Below are 16,906 nucleotides of genomic sequence, written 5' to 3'. Positions count from 1 at the left end.
CCTTTAAAGAGAGGAAATCTCTCTAAAGAGAATGGCAGTGTGTTTACTAGTAAATCATGCTGAAGCAGCAGAATTGGGTTCATGGAAAGGGCACTGGATTGGGAGCCAACTGAACTGGATTCCAATCATGTCTCTTTACTATTGTTAGATGCAACTGTGTGCAAATTACCTCTTCTCTCAGAGTCTCAGTTACCTCATTTATAACTGGGTGGTGAGGTAGGAGAGTGTTTATTTAAATATAGTGCACTGACCATCCACACTCATCTGTATTCTGTCCTAAGACTTCCTATAATAGGGAAAGCCACAGATTGGTTCTCAACTGGGTGGGAATTTTGCCCTACTCCCCAAGGATATTTGTGAATGTCTGAAGACACCTTTGGTTGTCATGACTGGCATCTGGTGGGTAGAAACCAGGGATGCTGCTAACCATCCTTCCCCACATAGGACAGGTCTCACAACAAAGAATTATGCAGCCCAAGATGTCAAAAGTGCCAGTTAAGAAATCCTGCTCTTGACCCAACAGTTGATCTTGTACTTTTAAACCCTCTCCTTATTGGCAGACTGACAGATATCTATCTACCTACTGTTATGGACTAAAAAGTAACCTTCCAAAATTCGTATGTTGAAGTCCTAACCTTCACTACCTCAGACTGTGAGCGTCTTTGGAGCTAGGGCCCTAAAGAAGAGGTAATTAACTTAAAAGGGGATCATTAGGGTGGGTCCTAATCCAGTAGGCCTGCTGCATTTATAAGAAGAGGAAGGGACACCAAGCACACACATACTCAGAAGAAAGGCCATAAGGGAACACAGTGAGAAGATGACCAGATGTTGGCAAAATAGAGAGGCCTCAGGAAAAACCAAACCTGCCAACATCATGATCTTGGACTTGCAGCCTCCAGAACTATAAGAAAATAAATTCCTGTTGTTTAAGCCACATGGTCCATGGTATTTTGTTATGACAGCCCTAGAAAACTAATATACCCACTACGCAAGTAACAAGAGGATTCTTTTCCAAAGCAGTGGAATACCCACAGAGGAAAGACCTCCAACCTGACAGCTATGGGTTGCCAGGACTATTGCCTACTTCCCCACATCACATTAAAGGGAACTGCCAAACTGCAAGCATTGGCCACTCCCCTTCCCCCCTTACACACACACACACACACACACACACACACCCTCAAGATCAGCTTATTGTCTGGTTCTTAAATACAATGGAATACTCAAATATCATTGGACTTTTGAAGAAATTCCTCAACATAAGAGAGACCAAGATAAACAAGCAGAATATGTAACTCTGAAAGGAACAAGCATACTTTAGAAAAAAGCACAGTTTAACTTTTAGAAACTCTTTAATTATTATTCCTAGAAAGAGAAAAAAAATTATTGCATCAACAAAACACAAATAGCTAATGAGGAAAAATTATTATAAAATGAAAATGTGACTCTGAAATTCAAATAAATTGTGGATAAAATCTAATAAAATCACCAGGTAGTAGAACACAAAGCAGTGAAAAACCAAGAAAAGGTAAGATATAGAGAGGATCAGCCCAGGAAGCCTCACATCAAATCAATGGAGTGACACAGAGAGAAAACAAAGAGGAAGAAATCATCAACGTGATATCACAAAGGATTTCCAAGAGTCAAAGACTTGAGTGTACAAATTAAGATGCCAATCAAGTGTCCAAGGCAATGGAGCTACCTAAGTCACATACAGGCATATATGCATATACACATCCAGGCTCAGCATTACAGAAGTTCAGCATTTCAGTAATAAAGAGAAGGTACTAAGAAGCTTCAGCAGGAAAAAGAGAAATTTAAAAGATACTTATAAAAAACAAAAACTCTTGGGGCGCCTGGGTGGCTCAGTGGGTTAAAGCTTCTGCCTTCCGCTCAGGTCATGATCCCAGGGTCCTGCGATAGAGCCCTGTGTCAGGCTCTCTGCTCAGTGGGAAGCCGGCTTCCCTTCCTCTCTCTCTGCCTGCCTCTCTGCCTACTTGTGATCTCTGTCTGTCAAATAAATAAAGAAAATCTTAAAAAAAAAAAAAAAAAACCTCTTACCAGCATCAGATCTCTCATCAGCTATATTGGATCTATGAACACAGTGGAGCCAAGGCCTTCAAGATTCTGAGTTAAAATGATTATCAATCTTGAATTCCATACAACTAAAAATCAAGGATTAGGGTGGAAAAAGCCATTTCCATAAATGCATAAACTGAAAAATATCACCTTTCACACTTGTAAGCAAGAGAGACCTCTGCCCTTTAGAAGTGCAATTCCTTGAGGTTCTAAGTTCCCTCCTGGGCCTGGGACTTAGAGAGAGATGGGGAGAACCGAGCTCAGATCTGATTTTGTATGTGTTCTGGTCCAGAGGTGTCTTCTTTGAAATTTCCTAAGGCCTCCTCCAGTGCCTGGGACCAGCCAGGGTCAGCAGAACCCCCCTGGAAAGCACCCTAGCCCAGACCAGGATCCATGTGGGTCCTAGTCTTCTTTCATCCCTCCCTTCATGCTCTTCTACCATCTACCCTATCCATACACCAAAAGGTTTCTTCAGATCCTGGGCAGACCCTGGTTCCCAGAGGACATCCTGGCAAGCGGAATGCTCATGCTGCATGGTTCATAAATTCTTTCATAGAATTATGTGAGACTGGGCTACCAGAATGGCAGTGACATGATTTTTACTGACTCTCAAACACTGGATATAGGACAAGTTCAACACCAACAGACCATTGGCTTAAGCTGTGTGTGTGGGCCCATGTGTCAACTCTTCTCTGGCTTTGTTTTATGTGGTTTCTCTGACCCTTAGTACCCAAGGGCAACCCAGGATGGCAGCAGGTATCCTTTATTCTATTGACCCCAACTGAAGTTCTCTCCTGCCTCCATTGATGTAAAGACATTATGCTTCCCAGGTCAGCTAAATCTATGCCTGGTGAGAGACAGCCCTTCCTTGTGCGAGTGAGGCCTCTTCTCATTCCTCCTACAGTCCTCTCTGCTGGCACCAATGAATGGAAGGCAGGGTGCAGTTAACATTAACATACTCATTTTCTGGGAAGGTAGTGGTTGCTGCATAAAGAATTCAACAGAAGAAAGATTTTTGAAAGATGGATTCTTCTAGATTTCTGTTACAAAATTTCAAGTGGTAAATTCAACACAGCCAGAATGGAAATAATTGTCCACATTTTCCTGCATATTCTGGATAAGAACTGCATTTGTAGTCATCATCAATGAAATACAGCAACAACTTTTGAGGGAATCATTAGAAGCCAATATTCACAAGTGGTCTGATGGATGATAATGCATCATAACTAACAATAACCAGTGTTCAACAATGGTATTACAGAATTGCAGAACACAGATCTATATTGTTTCAATGCATGCAGTTTGCCACATGAACTCACAGGCATTGTGATTAATAACAGTATTGCTACTTTTTTTCCTCATGGTGTAAGATAGTAAGGAATAATGCACTTGACAATAAAGAATATGGAGAATAAAGGGGCGCCTGGGTGGCTCAGTGGGTTGAGCCGCTGCCTTCGGCTCGGGTCATGATCTCAGGGTCCTGGGATCGAGTCCCGCGTCGGGCTCTCTGCTCGGCGGGGAGCCTGCTTCCCTTCCTCTCTCTCTGCCTGCCTCTCTGCCTACTTGTGATCTCTGTCTGTCAAATAAATGAATAAAATCTTTAAAAAAAAAAAAAAGAATATGGAGAATAAGAAGAATGGTCACATATACTGATTGAATATTAAATAGATAAGATTCTTTCCATTACTCTAAATTTGCTCCAATAAAACACTAAATTTGACATGTGTCAAATGTCTTGAATTTAATAATACTTTTTAAAATAAAATTATTTATGTAGAAAGAGGCCTCACAAAAATTACTTGTCTGAGGCCTCATATACCTAGGGGCAGCCCTATTTTTAGGAAATTACTTGAGGATCTGCTTTAGCCCATCAAGTAAATCTGAAAAAAGAAAACAAAAAACCAAAGTGAGGTGATCCAAGAAATAGGAGAGTCAACCAAGAAAAGAAAAGAGAAGTCTCAAAATAACAAATATGAACATAAATCTGGAAATCAATTAATGTAGATCAGAAGAGAATGGACTGTTTCTGGGGGAAAAAGAAAATAGCTAATATAACTTAAAAATTTTGAAATGGAAAAATGATAAGAACATAATTGTGATATTAAAAAAGAAAAAATGTTCATGTCTTCTGCCCATTTCTTGATTATATTATTTGTTCTTTGGGTGTTGAGTTCAATAAGTTCTTTATAAATTTTGGATACTAGCCCTTTATCTGATACGTCATTTGCAAATATCTTCTCCCAACAGACATTTCTGCAAAGACATTCAAATGGCCAACAGACACATGAAAAAGTGCTCAACATCACTCAGCATCAGGGAAATACAAATCTAAACCACCGTGAAATACCACCTCACACCAGTCAGAATGGCTAAAATTAACCAGTCAGGACACGACAGGTGTTGGCAAGGATACAGAGAAAGGGGAACCCTCCTACACTGTTGGTGGGAACACAGGCTGTTCCCACTATGTGGGAACACATAGTGCAGCCACTATGGAAAACAGCATGGAGATTCCTCAAAAAATTGAAAACAGAGCTATCCTACGACACAGCAATTAAACTACTAGGTATTTATCCTAAAGATACAAATGTAGTGATCCGAAGGGGCATGTGCATCCCAACGTTTATAGCAGCAATCTCCACAATAGCCAAACTAAGGAAAGAAGCTAGCTAGATGTCCATCAACAGAGGAGTGGATAAAGAAGATGTGGTGTATATACATAATGGAATATTCGGCAGCCATCAAAAAACCAAAATCTTGCCATTTGCAATGAAGTGAATGGAACTAGAGGCTATTATGCAAAGTGGAGTTAAGTCTGTCAAAGAAAGACAATTGTTGTATGATCTCACTGATATGAAGAGTTGGAGAGGCAGGATTGGGGGTTGTGGGGGAAGGGAGGGAAAAATGAAACAAGATGGGACCAGGGAGGGAGACAAACCATAAGAGACTCTTAATCTCAGGAAACAAACTGAGGGTTGCTGGAGGGATGGGGGGTGGGAAGGTGGGGTGGCTGGGTGATGGACATTGGGGAGGGTATGTGCTATGGTTTGTGCTGTGGATTGTGTAAGACTGATGATTCACAGACCTGTACTCCTGAAACAAATAATACATTATATGTAAATAAATAAATAAATAGAAAAAAGAAGAACAAAGTTCAAAGTTGCCTGGGTAGCTCAGCAGGTTTGGCATCTGACTCTTGATTTCAGCTCAGGTCATGAAATTAGGGTCATGAGATTGAGCCCCACATGGGGCTTTGCACTGCTGAGCTTGGAGCCTCCTCATGACTCTCTCTCCCCCCTTTTTCTGCCCCTCCCTCTCTCTCTTTTTAACAAAAAAAGAAAAAAAAGGCAATTAGAAACTCATGAAGGGCACCTTGAGTGGCTCAGTCTGTTAAGTGTCTGCCTTTCACTGGGGTCATGATCCCAGAGTCCTGGGATCCAGTTCCAAGTCGGGCTCCCTGCTCAGCAGGGAGTCTGCTTCTCTGCCCCTTCCCTAGTTTGTTTCTCTCTCTCTCCTTCTCTCTTGAATAAATAAAATCTTAAAAAAAAAAGAAAGAAAATCATGGAAAAACAAAGTGCTGGGGCATCTGGTTAGCACAGCCTGTTGAGCATCTGACTCTTGGTTTTAGTTCAGATCGTGATCTAAGGGTCATGGGCTCAAGCCCCATGGCTCAAAGCTTGGTGCAGAGTCTGCTTGGGATTCTTTCTCTCTCTCCTTCTGCCCTTCCTACTCATGCTCTCTCATTCTCTCTCTCAAATAAATAAATAAATAAATCTTAAGTTAACTAGACTTGTTGTGGTAATCATTTTGCCATATATATAAATATTGAATCATGTTGCATACCTGAAACCAATATTAAGTAAAATTAAGAGGGAGGGGAGGTTGTGTTGAAATATGACAGGTTACAAAGAATTTTCTATGTTATTCTAATTATTCCTTTAAGTGTAAACTTCTTGGTTTTCCTATTAAGTATAATTCCTATTGGGAATAAAATCTTTAGAAAATAAATAAATAAATCTTAAAAAAAAAACAAAAACAAAAACAAAAATGCTGACAAGAACCAATGTAATCACAGCCTTCCACTTGGCTCTATAGTAAACCACATTTACTTACCACACTTAGGTAAATTGGGTTTATTGACTGTAATCCTTTATAAACAACTTATAAACAAGACATGAAACACTCAGGGGAAGCCTGGGTGGCTCAGTCAGTTAAGCGTCTAGCTTCCGCTCAGGTTATGATCCCAGGGTCTTGGGATCAAGTCCCACATCAGGCATCCTGCTCAGCAGGGAGTCTGCTTCTCCCTCTGCCTGCTGCTCCCCCTACCTGTGCTCAATTTCTCTCTCTCTGTTGCTCTGACAAATAAATAAAATCTTTAAAAAAAGACATGAGACAATTATGATCATAAAACAGAATGTAAATGTCACCAACTTCAACACAGACATAAAAATTTAGATGGAAACTGGGAAGTGGGAAGAGAGGTAAAGGAAAGAGTGGGGTGCCAACACCTTCATCTTTTAAAGCGTGAAGCCAAGGATTATAGCCTCATGATAAATTTAGGAATAAAATGGTATACATTCTGTAGTCACAAAGTTATCCCATGAAGAAACTAACAATAGTGTTAAGACTATATTGGGAGTCTGGATAGGGAGACAGTAAGTCTAATGAACTAAATTTTCATATATTAGAGCACTAGATACAAGATAATGTCTAAAATTGAATTCAGCAAGATATTATCTTCTACAGAGTGGGATCTGATATGCAATGGGGTAAGAATTTATCTTTCATGACAAATATTTTATTTTAAAATTATATGAAGATTTCAAAAAAAATTATATGAAGATTTCTTTGTTAAAATTAAGTTTTAAGGGCCCCCTGGGTGGCTCAGTCAGTTAAGCATATCCCTTCAGCTCAGGTCATGATCCCAGCATCCCAGCCCCAATGTGGGGCTCCCAGCTCAGTGGGGAGACTGTTTCTCCCTGTCCCTCTCCTGCCACTCCCCACTGCTTGTGTTCTCTCTCTCTCTGTCAAATAAATAAATAAAATCTTTTAAAAAATAGTGCATCACAGCCATGCACTCTCAAACTGTATCTGGACAGCCATTTTACTTTGTATGTTACACATTTGTGATTGTTGTCGGACTACTTAACAGTGAGAAAATTCCACCTTTGTGATCAGAAGACAATATTACTAAGTATTTTAAAATATAGTTGATATATTTCTCTAAAAAATAAGTTTTAATTGCAAAAGAAACTAAAATATGATGGCTGGGCAAGATGATTTTTAAGATTCCTTTCACATCTAAAATCCAAGAAGTGCTTCCAAAGCTTAGTCCACTCAGGGAGAACCCTGGAATTTTTCCCTTCAGGAAGGCTATGTGAACACAAGCTAGTCCATGCCACTGGGAATCTCACAAATATTATTTTGATACATGTCAAATTTCTACTCCTGACCTTATTTTATCTTCTCAGTAGCTCTACAAAGCAATTATTATAATCATCTGGGTTTTAGAGATGTAGTTCAATGAGACTAAATTAGCTTTCCTGAGTGACATGAGTTTTAAATTGCTAGAATGCAGTTGAATGCATGGCTTCCTTGCCACTCTAAGTCTTCTTCTTTCCCACTATATCATACCTCTTGCTGGGCAGAAAGAGAAAAGTAAGAAAAATTCTCTGCCCAAGACCCAGTTCCCCAGTGAGATGTGTATGTGCGCATGTGTGTGTGTGTGTATGTGTGTGTGTGTGTGTACACACACACACACACATACACACACACACACACACATACATACATACATACATACATAAGCTCCTCCTGGGAATCCGATGGAGAAGGCTGGCAAACTATAGTCTTCTTTTCTCCTTAGGCTCATGAACAACAGTGATCTGTCAGTGCACTTCACCAAACCTTCGAGAGCTCATCAAAAGACTTGGAAAGGCCCGTCTAAGCAATGGGCACCGACACAGCATACAGCATCCAGAGGGCACCGGCTACAACCATTCGGACTCCCCAGCTGCAGCACTTTTCCTTACACTTGACCCACCCTCATTCTTGACATCTTTTGGAAGTCCCAAGTCATGGTGACATACTCCTACATTTCTTTCTCATGCTGCAATGAGGACAGTGCTTCCCAGACACGTGGCTGTCAGGAGTGTGGGGACTCCAGGAAGATTTGGGGTGGTCTGCAGCACATGCCTGTCAGACAGAATTTCCCAAAACCTGTCTTCCCAGGGAGCGTGGGGCCACTCATGTTACCTGCACTGACTTGTGCTTGATGTTGCACGGCTGCAGAGTATCCAGAGAGGGTGTGTTTCATGTTACAATAACAACAGAGCCCTGACCTGCAGAAATCCATGAGAAACTGGAGACTGCTTATATAAGTTTCCACTGAAAGTATTTTGTATTTCAAGTGGCTCTGCCAAATTGGAAACTGCACCCTCAGAGCGACTTTATGAAGTCACTGTGGTCCCCACGTGATTCCTCCTCCTTCTTTCTCTAAGTGTTCTCCTTTCCTTGCCCCCAGTGCTGGCTACCAAGAGACGGACGCCACGGTGCACCCTCCATTTGGGTCAGAACAACACTACCTCTCCAGACTTCCTCCTCCTTCCCTCTTTTCTGAGAGTCGCATTTAGGAGGCAGCCCAGATAACTTGATAACGAATGGCACTGTACACTATATATTGATGTGCTGTCCCTCCGAGTAACATGTTTGCATTCTGCAGGAGGCCTTCAGTGCCCAAGTCTAAGGGCTTGACAGATGGAGGAACATGTGGGCCCTGGCAGGTCTACTGAGAGTAGCGGCTGTTTTGAAGCAAATAACTCCAAACTCCTCAAATCACCTCAAAGACGCAACACATAATGTCACTGATACAGAGTGCCAGGGCGACCTGGGGCACAACAAATGACATGGGCCACTTAGAAGTTCCATTGTCCTAGCACTCTGTTTACTGAGGTGATGCCAAATATTTTTCTTTGGTCTCTACATATTTCTTAATATTACATTTAATGTTATTTCAATTTCATAATCAGGTCTCTGGCCACACTAAGACCCAACGTATCAAAATTACACTATTTAGGGGTGCCTGGGTGGCTCAGTGGGTTAAAGCCTCTGCCTTTGGCTCAGGTCATGATCCCAGTGTCCTGGGATCGAGCCCCGTATTGGGCTCTCTGCTCAGCAGGGAGCCTGCTTCCTCTTCTCTCTCTGCCTGCCTCTCTGCCTACCTGTGATCTCTGTCAAATAAATAAATAAAATCTTTAAAAAAAATTACACTATTTAGTAAAATAAATCCAGCAGATCACTTCCACACTCAGAGAGGTAAGTGCACCACTTCCTTGACATGTGGACTTATGTATTTTTTTATTTACTTTTTTTTATTAATTTCTTTTCAGTGTAACAGAATTCATTGTTTATGTACCACACCCAGTGTTCCATGCCATACGTGCCCTCCATAATACCAACCACCTGGCTCCCCCCACCCCTTCAAAACCCTCAGATTGTTTTTCAGAGTCCATAGTCTCTCATGGTTTATCTCCCCTTCCAATTTCCCTCAACTCCCTTCTCCTCTCCATCTCCCTATATTCTCCATGTTATTTGTTATGCTCCACAAATAAGTGAAACCATATGATAATTGACTCTCTCTGCTTGCCTTATTTCACTCAGCATAATCTCTTCCAGTCCCGTCCATGTTGCTACAAAAGTTGGGTATTCATCCTTTCTGATGGAGGCATAATACTCCATAGTGTATATGGACCACATCTTCCTTATCCATTCCTCTGTTGAAGGGCATCTTGGTTCTTTCCACAGTCTGGCAACCGTGGCCATTGCTGCTATAAACATTGGGGTACAGATGGCCCTTCTTTTCACTACATCTGTATCTCTGGGGTAAATACCCAGTAGTGCAATTGCAGGGTCATAGGGAAGCTCTATTTTTAATTGTATATTCTAAATGAAACAGGAACCAATGTTTTATTTTAAAAATTTTTAAAAATATCTTGGTTTTTTCCTAAGTTTTATTTATTTGAGAAAGAGAGAGAGTGAGTGAGTGAGAGAACACAAGCAGGGGGAGCAGCAGAGGCAGAGGGAGAAGCAGACTCCCTGTTGAGCAGGGAGTCTGACATGGAGATCCATCCCAGGACCCTGGGATCATAACCTGAGCTGAAGGCAGACACTTAACCAACTGATCTACCCAGGTGCGCCCAAATAATGTTTTAAATAAATATATAAGATCTGTCTTTTAGTGGCTAGGATATATAAACTTAGCCTCAATTTCTTGAATGGATATGCAATAAACTATTTATAACATTTTCTCTGTCCTACTTAACTTATGACTAATCCTAAACAATTAGAGAGTCAGATAGCCGAGTATTTAAAGAAGCAAACATCCCAAATAAATAGAGGGTCATTTCTAACTGAAATCCAGAGCCCCAAGCCCCTACAGCTACATGGCTACGGGGTCATTCACCAACAGCTCCAAAAGGAAGCTTATAGAATCCTGCAATTTGAAAATAAGGAAAAACAAAGGTCTTTCAGGCCTTAAGATCTGGACAGCATGGTCATCTGGTGGGAGCCAAGAAGACTCCCCAGGCACCTCTAATAACTTCAAAAGCAATCTTCAGCTTTCTATATACCTCATGAAATTTTACCATGTGGACCCTTCTCTTGACCATTTGGGAAATAAAAACCTGCATCAACTGCTGATTTTTTATGTTGCCAACATCCCTAAAACCTTTCAACACCTCCTCCCCCTACAAGAGAAACCTTTTATAAAGCAAGGCTGGGTCTGCCCCCAAAGCCTACCATTTCACTAACACTTAAAAACATTTTCTTAACATTCTCAAGCAGTGCTCAAAATCAGCCTGATATATATAGAGCCTCCTTTGTGGAATAACAAGATTATTTTTATCATTTTCCGATTCTCAAAAATCTGACCTGTCACCAAAGAACTTCTAAAAATATCAGGATGATAATGATATCTTTCGTCATTTCCCTCCTGGCTAATGGCTGCATTACTAGAGTTGGATTTTTATTTATTTTCTGAGGGTCCTCTCTATCACAGCACTCATCTTTTTCATTGCTTCAAGATGTGGAACAGAATAGCTATCTTGGGAAGGTGGCTGATTTTTTTCCCCACCTTTAAAGACAAGGTGTTTTTGCAAAACATTCAGCTCAATTCATTCTCTGCCTATCTCTTAAATCACATTTTTGTGTTGGAAGTATATTGGAACGGATCCTAGAAAACAAATGCTGACTTAGAAGAAGTATTTTGGGTTTTTACCACGGCCAATTTAATCCAGCAGCAGCATTACTGAGTGCCTACTATGTGCCAGGAATATAAAGATGAATAAAATACTTCTCAAATAGCTCACAACTTACCAGAGTAGACAGTCCTGCTAACAAATAACAATAGTAGTCTATGAAAAGAGCTATAATTTCATTGTTGTTTGTATAAACATACAAGAATAAAAACACCACTAAGAGAGCAACAGATACTGTCTAGGGAAATCAGAAAGGAAATGGGAAGCTAAATGATGTATTAGAGATAGAACCCAACAATCTCTTGCTGCTCAGAGAGTCTGTCCCAAACTTGATATATTTGGGATTGAAAACAAAACAAAACTGGTTTTAGAGAGTTATTTAGAAACGTGTGCTTTCTGGATAGAATTTAGAATACACCTGTGAGGGTAAGTGCTCCCCCATTTATTCTTTGGTGTTCATTTTGGGGTCTTTTTTAGTCATGGACCGATCAAAGTATCTACTCATTGGTCTTCCAGATTCCTGAACAAAGGAGTGTTCCAACTGTAAATGCCTCACATGGAGAGGACTCATTACTCTAACAATAACAAATTCTATTTTCAGATTGGGCAAGATACATCAATATGTTGTCAACTATTATATTGTCTATTACATTGTCAACAGGTTTTCCCATACTTTGACTATAGGTCTGGGGAGAACAAAATAAAGGAGACTTGGATCCAAGCAGGGACAAGAGTAGGCCCTTGTTCCAGTGGTAGGAGGCTAGGGCCAGAGGGGAGTGAGAGCCAGTAAAGGACTGTCTTCATAGGGACATGACAGTGGAATCTAAATATTGTGACAGATGGTATCTGATTTAGGTCTTCCTTTTCCCTGCAGAAAAGTTCATCGAACATCATTATCTCGTGTTGTTGTGTTAGTAAGTACTGGTGGATAAAAAGAAGGTTCTATATCCATGCTTTGCAGTTGAGTGAATTAAGTAGGTGTGACAACATCAGAAAAATCCTTATGAGATGGCCAGAGATAAGTGGGGCAAAGCTGGGAGAGGGGTGGGACTTGGGTAGCACCTAGCTGAGTGGCAAGGGAGAGACCTGGGGTCCCACGTGTTCTTTTACAAACTCCCAACCAAGCCTCCTGCTTTCAGCCCTGCTCAGCACACTTGCCTTCATGGATTCCATGTGTCTCCTACTCTAAGCCTTTCTGAGGTTCTACCTCAAAACTGGCTTGTTGCTTTCTCATTCCTTCCTATTGGCTTCTCTCCCCTGCAGACAAGCAGCTTTCAACTGCCCCTAGTCCAATAAGCATGTTACTGTCCTTCCGTTTGCTTTCCCACTTCCAAAACTGAGTTTTTCTCTCTCATCATCTCTCCTTTCTCTTGTTCTCATAGGTTCATGCATTTTAAATTCCTCTACTGTGAGGTTTTGCACAGGAGTGGAGATGAATGCATGTATTCAATCTGTGGTTTTCTTTCTCAATATATTTTATTTATCTATTCATTAACATTCTATTTACTTGAAAATAACATGACACCAGGACCTTGCTTCCAATTAGCACTAGACATTCAAAATCAAGACCCTCGGGGTTGGAATGAATTATAAAGGTCAACCTGTCTCTCATCAGATGTTTAATCCAGGAAACTCTTTAGCTTGCCTGATACAAATTTAATTTATTGAGTAAAAATGCATAAAGCTAGGTTTATGATTTTATGTATCATTATATATCATACTTAATAATACTAACAATAGCTGCCATTTATGATGCACTTTCAGTGTGCCCAACCCTGTGGTAAGGGGCATTTATGCCTCCCCACAATCCTATGAGGAAGTATTATCATGGTCCACTGCTCCAACCACCTCCAGCATTTTGCAGAGAAGGAACCTGGGGTTTAGTGCAGGTTTAACCCTCTTCCTGATTACTGGTAGCTTGTACATGATAGCCAGAGCCTTAGTTTTGAGCCAGCTTTCTCAGATTCTAAAGCTTACTCTCTTAGCTGTGATGGTTTCAGATTTAACACTGTAAGACTCTCAAAGAACTTAATTATTCCTGCAGGGTGTCTGGTGTGTGCTTTCTGCTTTTTTCCCACTTGTAGTTTTAGCCACTAATAATGTTGTACTTGCTTATTGTTGTCTACATTTGGGTCTTTAGGGTTATGATCCACAGTAGTCCCAGGCTGACTTTTGTTTACCAGATTACTTTTCTTTTAAATTAATATGAACCCAGAAAATAAAAACAACTTTTAAATTAGCTTAGGTCAAACAATGAAGGTAAATCTGTTGTCAAAAAAGACATGCTAATAATTTCTAGGTAGACAGATGCATTTATCATCCATTATATAAAATCACTATAGCTTACATATTGAGTATAGTTAAGTTAGCATACTGACCAAGCCAAAGATTCTGGGTTTGGTGGGTTCTTTTTGTTAAAAATAATCAAATGGGGGCGCCTGGGTGGCTCAGTGGGTTAAGCCGCTGCCTTCGGCTCAGGTCATGATCTCAGGGTCCTGGGATCGAGTCCCGCATCGGGCTCTCTGCTCAGCAGGGAGCCTGCTTCCCTCTCTCTCTCTCTCTCTCTCTGCCTGCCTCTCTGTCTACTTGTGATCTCTGTCTGTCAAATAAATAAATAAAATCTTTAAAAAAAAAATAATCAAATGGTTCTTCTGTCAACAATTTCAATGTTTGAGGGTATATCATTAGAAGAGGCAGATGTAATAGGAACTATCTGGAACCCCAAATCAGAAGACCCAGGGTTGAGTCACAGCTCTGCATTTCTGTATTTTGAACATTCATCTAATTTCTCTGAACCACAGCTTCAGAACGTGTAAGAAAGAGAACCTAATTCGCAACAGTACTTTGAGCACCACTGAGCCAATGTATATTTAAGTGCTTGGCAGAGAGGAGGAGCTTAATAAAAGCTCATTTATCAGCTTGTTCCAAGAGACTCGAGCAGTATTGAAGAAATACTTGTTGAATAAATTAGGGAGTAGGAGATACATTGGAGGATATGTACAAGAGAAGAGGTTGGATGTCTGAAATCCCTTTCTAAAGCATCCCCAAGATTCCCAGAGATGGCCTCCCTAATTATAACAGCTATACTAGTCATGGAGAGGCCAGAAACTCAAAGTGTCTACATTTAATTGTGTAGGGATCTGCGATGTGTGGTACAGTATTACCTGTGATTTGTTTTACTGCTACCATTATTAATTATAAATCCTGCCCAGCAAGTCACAGCACTGAGTTTCATCTGAGTGCAGAAGATAGTAGAATCTTCTCTTAGACTCACTATGGATGTCTCCCAAGGATAAGCAATGCCACAGGAAAAGCAATTTATCTAGGTAAATACTATTATCTTCTAATGTCTAAAGTCTGCTAGACATAAATTTAAATACCAACAGAAAAGTCTTGGAAAGGTTTGCCTCTGTCCTAGGTCTTCCAACATCAGAAAGACTCCAGAGAGAAAGGGGGACATGTTTATTCTCTTGGGTATTTGAGAATAATGGCTCAGACTGGAGGTGGCATTGGGAATCCCACAAAGAACTGAATACTTAGGCTTAAATCAGAGCAGCCCCCATGTGCAGATGTTTCTACAGAATGTCCAGTAGGGCCTTTTATACCAGGAACACAGAGAAGGTACAGCTAACTCCTGTAGGGTCATTTCAGATTGGATCCAGGCTCCTTAGAAATCCTTTGTGTTTAGTCCCAACACCAGAATGGATGTGAAAAATGGCTTGATATTCTGGATTCATGGAGAAAGGAAGGCATGGGACAAAAGATCTTTGTCTCATCTCTTTCCTGCTTATCCCTCAAATGGTCCTTTCCTAGAGACACGTACCTCTCAAGCAAGAAATCATTTTGACTCTCAAAGACATCTATAAAAAGTGGGTGATCAGAGTAGTACAATGGTCCTTAGTGGGCCAGGAGCTACAAGATTGAACCCCAATCCCAGGTCTGTCACTGACAGAGCACTTCAAATTACTTAATCTCTCTGAACCTAGGTTTGTTGTTTTTTAATTGAAAAAAAAAAAAAAAGAAGAATAACAGGGGAGTAGATTATCTCTCTAGACCCTTCTAATTCTAAATATTTCTGATATATCCATTAATCTGACAGGAATGAGTTTAGCTAACAAAATCATATGACTAGCAGGGAACATTCCATAGCTAACACTATAATCAAATACTTCTTGTTTTCTCTGTTGAGTGTCTGATGGAACTGAGTTAAAGGGTGGGGCTTCTGGATTATTGTCTGAGCTGTCCATACCAGAAAAAAAGATGAGCTGTGGCCTTGAAGCTGTTGAAAAGTTTTCTCACAATCTAAGTAACTTTGACACTATGCACTACAGTCTGACAATTAAATTTCTTTTCTCTCTAAATTTCAACCAGTGGATATGCTACATTGAAACCATTCTGATGTAAAGACATCTCTTTTCTCTCATCAGAGCCTAAAAAGCTGTCAGTGCCAGTTTCCTTATTAGTAACCAATCTGCTTGCTCAGACGGTGCCTCGCAGTTTATACCAAGAGAAAATGCTGTTCTCCAAGAACAGAGGAGCAAACACAGCTGAGGAATTGAGTAGAGCTGGGGTGGTTTGCAGAAGGCCACGGGAGCTGAAATTAAATGTGCTGCTCACCTCACCAAGACAGGGAAAGCAGAGTGATGCATACATGGTGCCCGGGAAAACACTCTCTATGACTGCATTCAAGGAATTGCTCAGCTCATGCCTTGGCCCACGATTGCCTTTTCCCTTCATTAGGCACTCTTTTGAACTAGCACGAGCGACACAGTTTTCTCCAAGGGAGCTTCTTCCAGCTTGACAAAATAACCATTGAACCCCATTCCTTTCCTGCCAATGCACAGGAAACATGCTGGGTACCATCTGCAACCCAACCTGTAACTAGTTTATTGCAGAGCAAAGCAGTCTGGAAACTTGGTCTGCACCCCCCCTCCCAAAACCTCTAAGACCCTTGAGCAAATGGGTCTCAAGGAAATCTGCTGAAAAAGGGTGGTTTGTCACAAAACAACAAGACCCCAAAGACAGGTGGCTGTTAGGCCCAGTGGAGGAAAATAAAACAAGGAGGACACTCAAAGGAGAAAGAATTTTTATAGACTTCCATGTGAATATCATGGGAAGTGGAAGTTAGGACATGGGTAATGGAAGTGAGGGAGGAAGGGTGGAGAGAAAACTGGCATCCCAGTAACGGAGAGCTCTGGATTTGAAGGCAATGGGAGTAAACTGGGAATCCAGCAAAGTCCATATTTTCTGTGGACATTTTTGTTATCCTCTGTACTCCCTCTCTTCCCCAGCTGATGGAGCCAATGGTTCTGTCCTGCCTGCAGTCTTAGATACTTTTCAAAGGGACAAGTGAGCAATTTTTTGCTTCCAAGAGCCCCTATATTCCTTGATTCTCAGACCAGAAATCTCTTTGGAAATTTAGGTGACACTATTCATTTTACCATCATTAAAATGACAATATCTTGCTGAACTAAAACACATCACCAGAAAAGCCAAGAAAATCAATCATTTGGATGTGAGCACTGAAATTCTCCACATGGGTTCTTCTGTGTTCTCCAATAATACTCACTCTT

The sequence above is a fragment of the Enhydra lutris genome, unplaced genomic scaffold, assembly GCF_002288905.1.
Source record: "Enhydra lutris kenyoni isolate GAN:26980312 unplaced genomic scaffold, ASM228890v2 scaffoldscaffold41, whole genome shotgun sequence".
NCBI classification, from domain to species: Eukaryota; Metazoa; Chordata; class Mammalia; order Carnivora; family Mustelidae; genus Enhydra; species Enhydra lutris.
This window is presented reverse-complemented; position numbering follows the sequence as displayed.